At 42.2% G+C, this 14,132-nt stretch overlaps 1 protein-coding gene across 37 annotated transcripts in view; it reads right to left on the bottom strand.

Annotated features, from left to right (window-relative positions):
• Positions 1 to 14,132, bottom strand: part of ABI3BP (ABI family member 3 binding protein) — a 271,320-nt gene that overhangs the window by 180,575 nt on the left and 76,613 nt on the right. The window lies entirely within an intron of this gene.

Genomic DNA, 14,132 nt, shown 5'->3' with positions numbered 1-14,132 from the left:
TAACTTTTTTTTTTTTTAAATCAGATCATGTCTCATCTGTAATCCTACTCCTCACAGAAGATTAGAATGGTGCTTCAAAATCAGAGAAGGAAAATCATACTTGCACAGGACACATGAGTCTCAACTGTTGAGGGATCTGAAACTGCTCATTTCCTGGGTATCTGAATATTCTTCATAATATCCTATTTTTTCTATCCTGTTTGCATAATTTTTCAACCTTGTTATCACATCCAATCATTTTCATGAAATATTTTAAAACAAAGTCACAATTTAAGTTGGTGTAATTTCCACATAAGTATACTGAAGGAAAACAGAGAATCTCTTTAAAATATTTAGGTTTTGTTGCAGGAAATTTGTGGGCTGATATCTTGATAAGTTTAGGTTACACGGGTGTATTTGTTGAAACGTATTGAACAGTAACAAAAGAGTCCTACCAGATAGTACAGGGAACTATATTCAATATCCTGTGATAAACCATAATGGAAAAGAATATGAAAAAGAATATACATGTATAACTGAAAAAGAATATATATGAATATATATGTATATGTATGTCACTTTGCTATACAGCAGAAATTAAACACAACATTGTGAATCAACTGCATTTGAACAATTTTTTTTAAACACTGAAAAATGTGGACAGTAAAAAAAATTAAAAATTTAGGTTTGAAGTAAAATGATATTTAGACAATAAATAAGTGCTAACTCAATCAAGGGCTGAAAATTTATCAAATAATTTTTAAAATTAATGTTTCCAAGATGAATGGTTGATTTATGCAGTGTATACATAAGCCAATACACTTCAGGCATTAAGAAAACAGCATTTTATAAGAAGCTCTATTGGATTAATTGATTGATTGATGGGTATTATCTACAACAGTTCTTCAGTAACTTTGGATCCTGGAACTCATTCTACACTGAACTTCATCTGGATGCTATCGTCAATCACAGTTCACTCCTACTTGCTCAGACAGAGCTCACATCTTGGTTTGTTTTCATTCAAATATCTCCTCTCCATGTGTTTGGAACAGAGGCCTTCTCTGCCCAAGGCTTTACAGGGCTGACCTCATTTTCAGCCAGAGACAACCTGGCATTCAATCACATTCAATAACTCAAGCCTTTGTCTTTTTCCTGGACACCTCACATGGCTCCATTTGCTATAACCTGCTGCGGTAATTACCACTGCAAATAGGTTAACCAGATAACCTCTTGAACTGACCTCAGAGCTTTGCTCACTGATCGCATTGGTGCCTAAAGACTGCAACACAGATTAACGAGCACTCACAGATAAAGCATAGTTTCAGAGTCTCATGTGTCTGAAAGCATATCTTGCCTAGTGGAACTATAAAGAAAGCTCAACCTAAGTCAAGATTTCTAGTAGGAATATAATAACAATTTCCTGATTTTTATTTGTGACATACAACAATATAAGTGGTCTTCCCAGGCCCACTAGTGGTAAAGAACCCACCTGCCAATGCAGGAGACATAAGAGATGTGGGTTTGATCCCTGGGTCAGGAAGATCCCCCGGAGGAGGGCATGGCAACCTACTCCAGTATTCTTGCCTGGATAGACCCATGAACAGAGGAGCCTGGCGGGCTATGGTCCATGGTGCACAATATGAATATTAAGAAACTACTGAGTATTGAGTACTTTCTATGTGCTGTTATAGTCATAATTTAATCACTCCTCATGGCAATGCTAACGGAACAAGTACTATTCTCGTCCCAGTTTGTAGATGAGGTCACTGGGGCTGGGTCAGCCTCATGGGCAACATGTACAGTCACATAGGGAACCAAGCTCAGAAGAGTCCCATGCTTGGTTTAATATCCTGCTTTCACCCTCTTGAAATTCTTAATACTTTTATCTTTGAATTCATCTTTTGTAAGTCATCCAATGGGATAATGGAGCATGAGCAGGGACGACAGAAACAATAACGCCTGTCTGCACTTCTTTCTATCCACATAGAGCATTCTAGGTGACCATTAGCATTCCAAAGGGCCCATGACATGTGGGAGGCCACTGAGAGTCAAAGGCCAAATAAGGTAAGCGTATTAAATCTATGACTCAGTAAGGGATTGTGGAAGGGACACTCACATCCTTGTGAGGTTACACTGTCCATCTGAACCAGAACTTGCTTCAAGTGCAGAAAGAAGGGAATGACATTTTAAAAAACAAAAATGACCAAAGAATCCTATCATGTGCTCACTTATTCATGTTCCTTCCCTGTATTAACCAGCCACTGACAATGAAAGTTAGAACACAGAGGGAAAGGGAAAGCTAGAGAAGCCTCTGCTTCCTCTTCTTCTCAGTTCTTCACCTGGCAGTAAGTGGAAGGCAGAGAGTATTAGTAAAATGTGCATGTATCAAAAGTTGAGCTCTGTGCATGCCCACTAGTGTGGCAAGAATAAAGTACACACGCATATAGGAACTGCAAAATACATACTGTGTCGCTTCAGTGATTCTGCTTAGGAGCTAAAGGTTCTCACATGAGTGCATGCTAGGTCACTTCAGTCATGTCTGATCGTTTGTGACCCCATGGACTGTAGCCTACCAGGCTCCTCTGTCCAAGGGATTCTCCAGGCAAGAATATTGGAGTGGGTTGCCATGCCCTCCTCCAGGGGACCTTCCTGACCCAGGGCTTGAACTTGTGTCTCTTATGACTTTTGAATTGGCAGACAGTTTCCTTACCACTAACGCCACCTGGAAGCCTAAAGGCTCTTATATCTGCCTTTAAAACTAGCTTTGCGTTATTTAAAGAAAGGCTAATAATTTAAACTCTTAATTTTTCTTGACTTAAATGACCTGCAGTATCAAATAAAATAGCACCATAACAAGTGGAGAGAGAAACTGTGGAAGGAAGGAAAAAAACTTTATATTTTAGTACCTTTAATGATATTTTTTTCTGACTTTTGAACCATGGACCCTGTGTTTTTATTTTGTACTTGGCCCTGCAAATTATGTAGCTTCCTTAATCTTGTCCACAAAATGTCCTTTTAATAAGTCTCTGAACTCACATCTAGGAAAAAAAAGCTAAATCCCATTTTTCTTAAATTGTTCTCAATGTGGCAGAGTCTGTTAGAGTTAGCCTTTAATTTCCTTCCATGATACATATTAATTCAACTATGCCTTGGTCGTTTTAAAAAAAGACCTGAAATACTAGAAAAACAACATGCAGAGAAGCCATACGGTTACATGAGCAATTTAAAAGTGATTTTGGTTATGATCACAGTCATTCTCCATACAGCACAGCCTGTCACAGCCAATTACAAATTGGAACAGATGTTGGGACTTGGGTGCATAGGCTGGCTCTCGCTGCTCATAAGAAGCTTCCAAATCCATGTATTTCAGCAGTCTTTGCACTCAGTTGGGAACACAGACATGGAAAAACAGAACAACTGGGAAACAAGCTTTCTATTTCTGTTCTGCCCTATGAAGTTCTTTATGGATCTGCAGCAGTCTGGAAATACATACTCTGTACCCTGATCAGAAATGCTGGCAACACATGCCCCAAATCAACTACTTCCTTATTTAGAGAATACACATTATTAAGAAATTTTAATTTGTATAGAATGCAGTTAACTTGACAAACTTCCCATTCCTGATGATTTTTAAGGCTATACCATGCTGCAGACCTAATTTGCTTCATATTTTGAATGCCTTGTGGTAGAGGATAAGGACAGCTTCCTGTTTAAGGAAATCTATTATTGAAATCTTTCATAAAGTCCTAGATTTTCTGGTAATGCAAATACCCCTTTCATAATCACTCTACTTAAAACAACCTAATTCTCACATGTTTATTTAGGGACATCTGTACCGCAAGCCACACTGCTTTAGAATGCTGTTGTAGTGAATTTTTCCCTGCCATGCAAGTTTCCACAAAAGAAACATAAAATAAACCAGGATGATCCTAAAGGTAATGGACCTGAACAAAATAGTGTATTTACCCCTGCCTTTTTTGGGGGGAGGGGGGTAAACAATTCAGTTTCGTGACAAACTAAATTTTTGGGCATAACAGCAGGGACCCTGGAGCCTGCAATCAAATCCTGCTCAGCTAGTTGCTAGCACAAGGAAAAATATTCAGCATCAGTGCACCCAGTTCATCATGTGCAAAATGGGAAAAATCATAATACCTGGGCTCATAGGGTTTTTAGTTACGTTTATGCACACAAAGTCCTAATTTAATGTTAGCTATTATGATGATGGTGGGCTTTCCAGGTGGCTCAGTGGCAAAGAATCTGCCTGCCAATGCAAGAGACACAGGTTCGACCCCTGGTCTGGGACGATCCCCTGGAGAAGGAAATGGCAACCACTCCAGTATTCATGCCTGGAAAATTCCATGGTCAGAGAAGCCTGGCGTGCTATAGTCCATGGGGTCACAAAAGAGTCAGACACGACTTAGCGACTAAACAAAAACAAATCATGATGATGATTTCTTAAAAGGTGAATTTTGTGTCCAAAGAATCCTGAGAACATATTTTAAAAGGAAGAAGTTCAAACCTAAGTTTTTAAAACAAGTAAAAGTTCTAAAATGCAAAAATTTCACAAAAAAATAAAACTACACACTATCCTGGCAAAGATTCTCTTGCTCGATCAAACTCTAATCAGGCTCTTGTGAGCTCTTGCTCTGCTAGGCTCTGACTTTTGGGCTTCTTGTGTTCATTTCTACATTGTCTGATTTGAGCAGGAATCCTGAAAAGGTGTAGCCAGAATGCCCCATCTTCTGTGGTTGATCACACTTGGTATCCAAATTCCTCATTCTCCACCATCTTACAGATGATATCTGGTCACCCCGGCCTCCCTTCATCAAGAACCCTGGTAGGTCAGCTGAGCCAGAATCCTTCCTGACTGCTCATGTTTCCTTTTATTAACTTTCCATCCATTTCCTCCCACTCTGCTTAGTAGCTAGAATGTGTACGTGCTAAGTTACTCCACTTGTGTCTGACTCTTTGTGATCCCATAGACTGTAGCCCACCAGGTTCCCTCTGCCCCTGGGGTTTCTTGAGGCAATAATACTGGAGTGAATTGCCACGCCCTCCTCCAGGGGATCTTCCTGGCCCAGGGGTCGAATGAATCTAGGTCTCTTTGCGTCTCCTGCATTGGCAGGCAGGTGTTTCACCACTAGTCCCACCTGGGAAGCTCCGTAGCCAGAATTCCTATGCTGCCCTTGTTATGTTTGGGGTTGAGCCCAACCTCTCTCCCTCACTACAAGATCCACTGTGCTGGCCCCTACACCTATCATAAGAGCCCCCTCCCCTGTCAATAAAGTCTTCCTTAACATCTTTAAAAGTGTCACTGAATAGTTTTTCTTTAACAATACTTGCTCACAAATATCAATGCAAAAAAATCCTGTAAAATATGTTGACAAGCTGAAGCTGGCAGCATAGAATACAATAATACGTTACAGCCAAGTGTAGTTTATTCCAGGACTGTAATATACAGAGAAAAAAAGCATCAATTTCCACAACTGTTGAAAAGACATCTGACAAAATTTGACATCAATTCTTGATTAATATGGATTCAATGGAATACCTCTTCAATATGATAAATTATAATAAAATATCTGAACCACATTTTTAAAAAATACACAGGACCCTAAACATACATTTCTGTTGATTAACTCTCCTGAACATTATCAGAACATTCAACCCTCATTATTGTCCCTTTTATTACAAAATATTTTTAAGTATTACACCATGATTTTATTTTTATAACTTGCTTCAGTATTTTTACTGAGTACCTGAGACATGGATTAGTAAGTAAACAAAGAATGATGTAACCAACTATATTTCATGTTCTTTCACTCCAGTGATGCAGGAATATACAAAATGAGTCAGTGGATTAGAAGGATTACTGGCATATTTACACCTAAAACCAACCTTACGAGAATTGTGAGTTAGAACAAACTTGCCCATGAAGACCCCAGACACAAACTTCTATGTCTATGTCTCGCTTCAAGCTGTCTTTAGCAAATATGCTTGTCCTCATCAATCTTATTTTCATTTGTTCTTAGAGAGGATCACAAAGCAACTATTTACAACTTAGCATGAGTGAATTCATATTAACACGGTACCCCCACTCATGACCTGTTCTGTTTTAATTACATAAAAGACACGTGTATGTCCTCTACTAAATATACACAGGGCGTCAACAACCAGCGGGGGGACTCTTTCGGCCCAGTGCCCTTCCTAACTCCTTTCCTCTGTCCCCGAAATCATAAGGCACAGACAGCCACCTTCTCTCTAAGCTAGTGGCAGCTGGCTGGCAAGCCTCCTGTGAGAGTCCTGACCGGTGTAGGCAAGCAGGCTTTACTCGGGCAGGAGAGGACCAGGTCCCTGCTGCTCTCACTACTGTGCTTTAAAGATCGCGTCCCTCTGGACCCACTCAGGGAAGGCAGACATCATCTCAGGCATTCTTCAAGGCCCAGAGAGAAGTTTCAAGATCAAAATGAATTCCCAAGTCTGAGGCTGTTAGAGATAGTCCATAAATACCTTTTGTCAGTAACTAAATTTTTTGCCTCGCAAATCAAAGAGAGGCAGGTTGTTTCTAATGGGATTTGGAGGTGTGAAAAGAACACTAAGGCTGAATCCTCATCTCATCCCCAGAGATGGGGAGAGACAACTTCCCCTGCATCCCCAGTGGAGGCTGAAATCTTCTCTTGCTCCCCTGAAGGAGATGGAGTCTTAGGAATATTTTTGCCTGGAGAATGAGACCCTTGAGCTGCTGCCCTGGAAACCTACCAAGGAGTATCCGAGGCACTGAGCCAGAGGCCTGTTCCCAGAGGGGTCTGCTCTGAGCAGCTGTGCCCACCCATGTGGGGGTTTTGCCTAGCAGACGCCTGACATGCCAGTGGGAGAGCAACCCCAGAAGGGCTTAGTACAGGCGAGGCGGCCAGGAACGGAATGAAGCCACGTGGCATGTGAACGATAGATGGGCCACCAGCGGGACTGTACCCGCTTCTTGGGATTCTGAAAACTGGGGGGGCAGCAGTAGAGTCCTGAGGAAAACATATTCCATTTCTTCCTAATCTAGCAAGTGGGAGTTGACTGGTTTAAATTTGATCTGGAGACGTAACATCAATATAGTCTTGTCTGAACCTCAAATGGCAATTTGACCATATTCAATATGCAACAGTTTTTGCAGACATATTAAAAGTTCAGAACACCATATTTCATTCGTTTTAAGACATAATCCTCTCCTCCACTCCTCTGCTTTGAAAATCTCCCAAATGCCTTTTCCAGTCAGTGGCATGGGACATTGACCAGGAACAGTTGGGTCCTTGCAGTCACTGCCTGACACCTTCCAGGAAAGTCAAGAAAGTGACAGCTTCCAAAATGGCAAAGAGGGTCAGTAATTCATAAGGGAAGTCAGGGGAGCAGTGTTCACAAAACACAATCTTATCACTATTGATGCTGGCATGCAGTCGTGTAGTGGAAAAACAAGGCTACAGATAACTCATGAGTTGAAGGGTGAGGCAGAAGAGTTGGACTCCCAAGATGAAGAATATTTAGCAGGAATTTAACTTTTCTCTTGCTTATTTTCCTTTACTTTTTTAAATTAATAGATCTTTCTCCCCCAAGACCCAGTCTAAACATGAGAAAAAAATTAGACAAAACTAAATTGAAAGATATTCTACAAAACACCTAACCACAACTCCTCCAAACCACTAAGGTCATCAAAACCAAGGAAAACCTGGGAGACTGAGCCTATGGGAGACATGACTAGATGTAGTGTGATATCCTGCATAGGACCTTGGAACGGAGCAACATCATTGGTTAAAACAAAGGAGATCAGATCATGTGCGGACTTAACACTAATAATGTATCAATATTGGGTGATAAGTTGTGACAAATGCATCATGCTAATACAATATGTGAAGAACAGGAGAAATTGGATGTCAAGTACACAGAAATTCTATTCTATTTGTAACTTTTCTTAAATTTAAACCTATTTTAACAAAGAATTTATTAAAAACAAAATCATCTCCTTTTATAAAAAGTAAATCATGTAACACTTATGTATCCTGGGTAAAAGGAAGCTCCCTCATAAGCCTCAAGGGATGTAAAAGCAGTGTCATTAATCAGCAGCTTCATTCTTTATTACATTTATATAAAATAGTGCTATCATTTATGGTTAAAAGTAATTTAGAATTTGATGAAATAAAGTAACTATTTTATTAGAAATCAATGTGGCACATCCTAAGACTCCTATTAAGAATAACATCACCCACGAAACCTGGAGAAAAAAATCTACAGTCATGGAACTCTCCATAAAGAAATATTATCAGTTTTTCTCCACATCTGCAAGCGTCTACATGCCACACTTAGCTGTAATCTGACCTGGGTGGGTACAACCCAAATTTAAGTATTCCCTTTAGCTTTTAACATTTGGCAGACAACTCCCATGCCTTCTTTCATCAACACTGAGTAATGTCTATTTGAAAGTGCCCTTGAAAAGCCTCCCTGTGGTTTTTTTTTCATTTATTTTTATTAGTTGGAGGCTGATTACTTTACAATATTGTAGTGGTTTTTGTCATACATTGACATGAATCAGCCATGGATTTACATGTATTCCCCATCCCAACGCCCCCTCCCACCTCCCTCTCCACCCGATCCCTCTGGGTCTTCCCAGTGTACCAGGCCTGAGCACTTGTCTCATGCATCCAGCCTGGGCTGGTGATCTGTTTCACCCTAGATAATATACATGTTTCGATGCTGTTCTCTCGAAACATCCCACCCTCGCCTTCTCCCACAGAGTCCAAAAGTCTGTTCTGTACATCTGTGTCTCTTTTTCTGTTTTGCATATAGGGTTATCATTACCATCTTTCTAAATTCCATATATGTGTGTTAGTATACTGTAATGTTCTTTATCTTTCTGGCTTACTTCACTCTGTATAATGGGCTCCATGGTTTCATCCATCTCATTAGAACTGATTCAAATGAATTCTTTTCAATGGCTGAGTAATATTCCATGGTGTATATGGACCACAGCTTCCTCATCCATTCGTCTGCTGATGGGCATCTAGGTTGCTTCCACGTCCTGGCTATTATAAACAGTGCTGCGATGAACACTGGGGTGCACGTGTCTCTTTCAGATCTGGTTTCCTCAGTGTGTATGCCCAGAAGTGGGATTGCTGGGTCATATGGCAGTTCTATTTCCAGTTCTTTAAGGAATCTCCACACTGTTCTCCGTAGTGGCTGTACTAGTTTGCATTCCCACCAACAGTGTAAGAGGGTTCCCTTTTCTCCACACCCTCTCCAGCATTTATTGCTTGTAGACTTTTGGATAGCAGCCATCCTGACTGGCGTGTAATGGTACCTCATTGTGGTTTTGATTTGCATTTCTCTGATAATGAGTGATGTTGAGCATCTTTTCATGTGTTTTTTTGCCATCTGTATGTCTTCTTTGGAGAAATGTCTGTTTAGTTCTTTGGCCCATTTTTTGATTGGGTCATTTATTTTTCTGGAATTCAGGCAAAGAGTTCCACTCAAGCACTAGGCAGATCTGAAACAAAGCAATCTTAAGTGTGCTCATGCTGGGAGGAGGCAAACTGGGCTTCAGGGCGGCCCTGGCACTGTATTTCTGTCTCGGCTGCCTCCAGTGCTGCAGACACTGTTCCCTCACCTATTGGTCCTTGAAGGGGGGTGCTGGAAGAGGGCAGTCTCATTGAAAAAGGGGTGTAGTCTGGTGAGGGGGTAGAGGGTAACAAGATGGTAAAATGCTACTTGTCTACTCAGCGCTTGTAAGGCCACTATCAGCAGTTGTAAATTTCAGTTCTGTAACCAACCTTGCTTCTATCCCCACCCATCCTCACATTCTTGGGACAAAATAACAATAGCAAATTGACACCACAGCAGCACACTGCTTTCAGCAATGGGGTACAAATGATTTGCATGTGAGCCAAAGCCCATATCCATCCTGAAGCCTGGATACTAGAAAATGAGAAGCTCAGAAGCATCAGATATCACTGATGTAACAGATGTATCCTTCCAAAGAGGAGTTATGAATGAAACTGGCCACAAAACACATTTGTGATTATTAAGTAACCCTAAAGTAATTACACGGTGACAAGCTATAGCAGTGGCCATTAATAGTCTTGATCAACTCAGGAATATCACTGATGTTCTTTCAGGAAATTCAGTGTCCCTTCTGGAAAAACACTAATGGGACATCTTTTTTTGAAACACTGGGGAAATTCTGCAAGAGACAAAAGAGACTCAGCTTTGATCTCAGAGTCAGAAAGGTTCCCTGGAGAAGGAAATGGCAACCCACTGCAGTATTCTCCCCTGGAGAATCCCATGGACAGAGGAGCCTGGTGGGCTACATTCCATGGGATCGCAAAGACTCGGACATGACTGAAGCAACTTAACATGGTGTCTTCTTGGGCACATGCTAGTCACAGCTTTGTAAAGCCTCATGGAAACCAGAAATCCACATAGAAGACAGCAGTTATAAGTAATGTCAGTACTGCTACGCTTACTGAGCCTAGCTGTTTTTAATAAATGACTAAGGAGATTGTTAGCACCTTGCCCTTGTGTATGTTAGTCGCTCAGTTGTGTCTGACTCTTTGTGACCCCGTGGACTGTAGCCTACCAGGCTCCTCTGTCCATGGGGTTTCCCAGGCAAGAATACTGGAGTGGGTTGCCATTCCCTTCTCCAGGGGATCTTCCTGACCCAGGGACTGAACCTGTGTCTCTTGCACTGCCGACAGATTCTTTACTATCTGAGCCACTAGAGAAGCCCATAAAAATGAACATCTATAGAAATATGAATCATCACAGATAGAAGTCATCCATCTTTTAGAGTATTTCTAAGTCTCTGTTAAGAGTTAGACATGACAGCGACTAAACCATCACGGCCACAAAGCCTCTGTAAGAAGACGTGGGCTGAGGATCACATGGGATCTGGCCCAGACTCAGTTTACACTTTGTTCATTTCTGTACCTGGAAACAGCAATTGCACAGCAAACATTTTCTGAGCAAATGAATGAATCTATTTCTCTATCCCTTAATTGCCTGGGGCTAGAGTAAAGATGGAAGTCTCTGCTTTGGGGGAAGAAAGGAAAAGCAATTATAAGTCTGGGGAATAGCTATCAGCAAAAGCAAATCATCTTTTGAAAAGCTGGTAAACTTCAAGTGCTGAATTTGTCTTTGATGAACCTATCTGTAGAACTGACCTTTTCCTTTGAAGTTCTTTGCTATAAAAAGCAGATGGTTTTGTGTGTAATAATAATCCTTATCTTTCTTTCACCCGAAAAACAATCTAAGCCAAATTTTAAAGCAAATTCTACTAATTACTGTTCAGTCATTATTCCTGTTTAATGTTGGGAATCAGTTGGAAAATGAACCAATTCCCATTTTGACAAAGCATTCTGCTATGCCTTGGGGCTCCAAGGCAGTTCTGGCTTCTTTCAGCCCTGAAGAGGCAGTGTGAGGGCCTCAGCACCCAAGCAGGGGGCGCAGTGGTGATGGTTAAATGGTCCATAAAAGGCTCAGCCACTCTGGACCACAGAGCAGCTGCCAAGGCAAAACGACTAGGAGCATCCACCACTCGGGGGCTTCTATAATGTCCAGTCAAAGACCACAGAAGGGAACTGGCAGCTCATGCTTGGTACAAGAGGAATTATTCAGGAATGATAGCATCAGCAAGCAGCAGCCCCTCATCCCTGTGCTGCGAGTGAAGCCTCTAAATAAGAGAGGAGCTCAGCTTTGCCGGGAAGAGAGGATGTGGAGAAGGATAGGTGGGAGGAAGAGGTTTGAGGGACAGAGAGAGCTTTTCCTAAACACTGAAATGTGGACCCCAAAGGCTCCGCCACGCTCCTTCACCCTTCAGTTTTTTGTCTGGATGCAAAGATGCACCCTTTTTCCAAGCAGAGGAGCATTTCAAAGACACTTCAACGTGGAAGACATTCCTGGAAACTTTTTCTGAGAGTTTTCCTCTGAGTTTGGGGATGCAAAGCTATTGATAATATACACTTTGCCCAGGGTTGACTGTACACTTTATGGCCCCATTCAATGCAAAATCAAAAGGTGGGACTCCCTGTTAAAGACATTAAGCACAAATATATAAAACATATATTTTTATGTTTTATATAAATATAAAACATTAAACACACCAAAATATAAAACATTTCCTTTCTTTCATAGACTCTGCTTTGACCATTCATGGTATTTATTGGTTATTTAATGTTGCTCTGCAAAGGAGTGCAGACCCTGACCTCCCCTAACTGCCTGGGATCCTTTCCAACCAGAGGCAGCCTCAGCATCAGAGCACCTTACTGCCCCCACCCCTCGGCCCCCAAGGCAAGACAGCCAATCTCCCTTTCCTGAAGGGCTGCCATAGGAATCCACAGACCCCAAGGGACTGTGACCTCAGCTCTGGGACAGACCATGCGCCCGAATGGGGGTGGGAAAGAAGCTGACAGAAGTGAAAGCACCTGCTGATGCGCTGTGGCATGTGTCAGCCAGGACGGTAGCTAGCCCGTCCTGCCAGATGTCACCAAGAGAGGGCGTCCCCCAGGCCCCACATCCACACCCAAGTGCCCGAAGAAGGCGGAGGCAGCAGTAGTTGCTAAATGGAGTTGGGAAGAGGCAGGGCTGCAGGGGGACCAGGCAGCTGAGAACCAAATTAGGGGAGGGAGTGGGAGGTCAAGAGACAAGCCCAGGCACCAAGCCCTCAGCATACAGTCCACTGTCCATCCCACCCGTCTGACAAAATAAAATGAAAGGTAAACCTACTAAAATTTCCATGACAGCAAAACACTAAACTTCAATGCAGGGCTCTTCTGAGTCCACTGGTCACATGGCTGGAAAGCCAGGTCTCCCCTCCCCCTCCATCCCCAATTCCCACCACAGCCTGGATGGACCAGGCAGTCTTGCATTTCCTGTTATCACAGCTTTCAGCCTGGAGCTGCTCATTCAGCCCCTGTCCCAAGCTAACCCTGCCTCACTTGCAAGCTGTGACAAATTCTCGCCCTGACACTGGAAACAAATACTTAAACCATTTCTCGTACCATTTGCCTCCACAGCCAGCACGCATCCTTTCCCAGTTTAGAGACCTGTTAGACATTAACATTGCTGACTTCATCGCCCGCAGTTTTTTCCTTGCCTGTGCTTTATAGGTGCGCCCCACAGAGAAATTTAGTGTAGGGTGTTGTCTATGAACTCATTTAACGTTTGGCAAGGACTTGCCCTTGATGGAGAGCCTGCACACACGCACACACACATTTTCCAGTGAATTCGTCACTTCGCCAATATCATCTCTACAGGAAATATGACTGAATAATCACAACTTTATTTGGATATTGTCCTTTCAAATAACAAAGCTTGGTCGCATTCACTATCAGATGGAAGCCAGGGCCATCAAATCAGCAAGATGTCTTTCTTTTCAAATGCTCTAGTCCGCATCATCATGTGGGGGGTGAGGGGTCAGGAATAATTCCCAGGAGATGAGTCTGTGTCTAGAGTTCAAAGGTCACAGAATACTTAAATGCCATGGGGGGAAGGCAGTATGGCATGGTAGTCAAATGCAGGGGCTCTGGAGCCAGCCTGCCACATGTAGCTTTCTTCACTTCTCAGGGATTTATTCTTCAATGGGAAGAAGAGGATGCTAGTAGTACCTGCATCGAGGGGCTGCTGTGAGGAGTCAATGACCCTTTCTGTAAAGCCCTTGGCCCAACACGTTGTAGCTCCCCAACGATATCAAAGTTTAAGCTCATGGGTTGGTGAAAACTTCCAATCCAGCATTTGGTGGGCAGCTACTGTGCACTCAAGCTGACAAATGAAATGAATGCCAGCCTGGGGAGAATATCTTCTTCTTGAGGAGTATCCCCAGTGGTAGAGAAAAGGCTAAACTATTAGCTTGGAATCAGGCAAGGAAAGACTGGGGGAGGATGCTGTGAGTTCAAGGCTTTCACCCACATGTGTATTACGCTATAACTTTTCAACTAAACTGGGACACTTTTGAAAGAAATGGGAGCACTATTAATAATTAAGCCACAACAGCAGATGTAAGCCATAACCTGGTCTGAGAAATAGGGTAGAGTCAACACTGTAAGCCAGTTGAATAATTTCTTCTTTCTCCTAGAGATTTCCACCCTAGGCAAAGAGAGTTTACAGTGTTGACTCAGAGACTT

This window comes from Odocoileus virginianus, chromosome 25, assembly GCF_023699985.2.
Source record: "Odocoileus virginianus isolate 20LAN1187 ecotype Illinois chromosome 25, Ovbor_1.2, whole genome shotgun sequence".
NCBI classification, from domain to species: Eukaryota; Metazoa; Chordata; class Mammalia; order Artiodactyla; family Cervidae; genus Odocoileus; species Odocoileus virginianus.
This window is presented reverse-complemented; position numbering and strand designations above follow the sequence as displayed.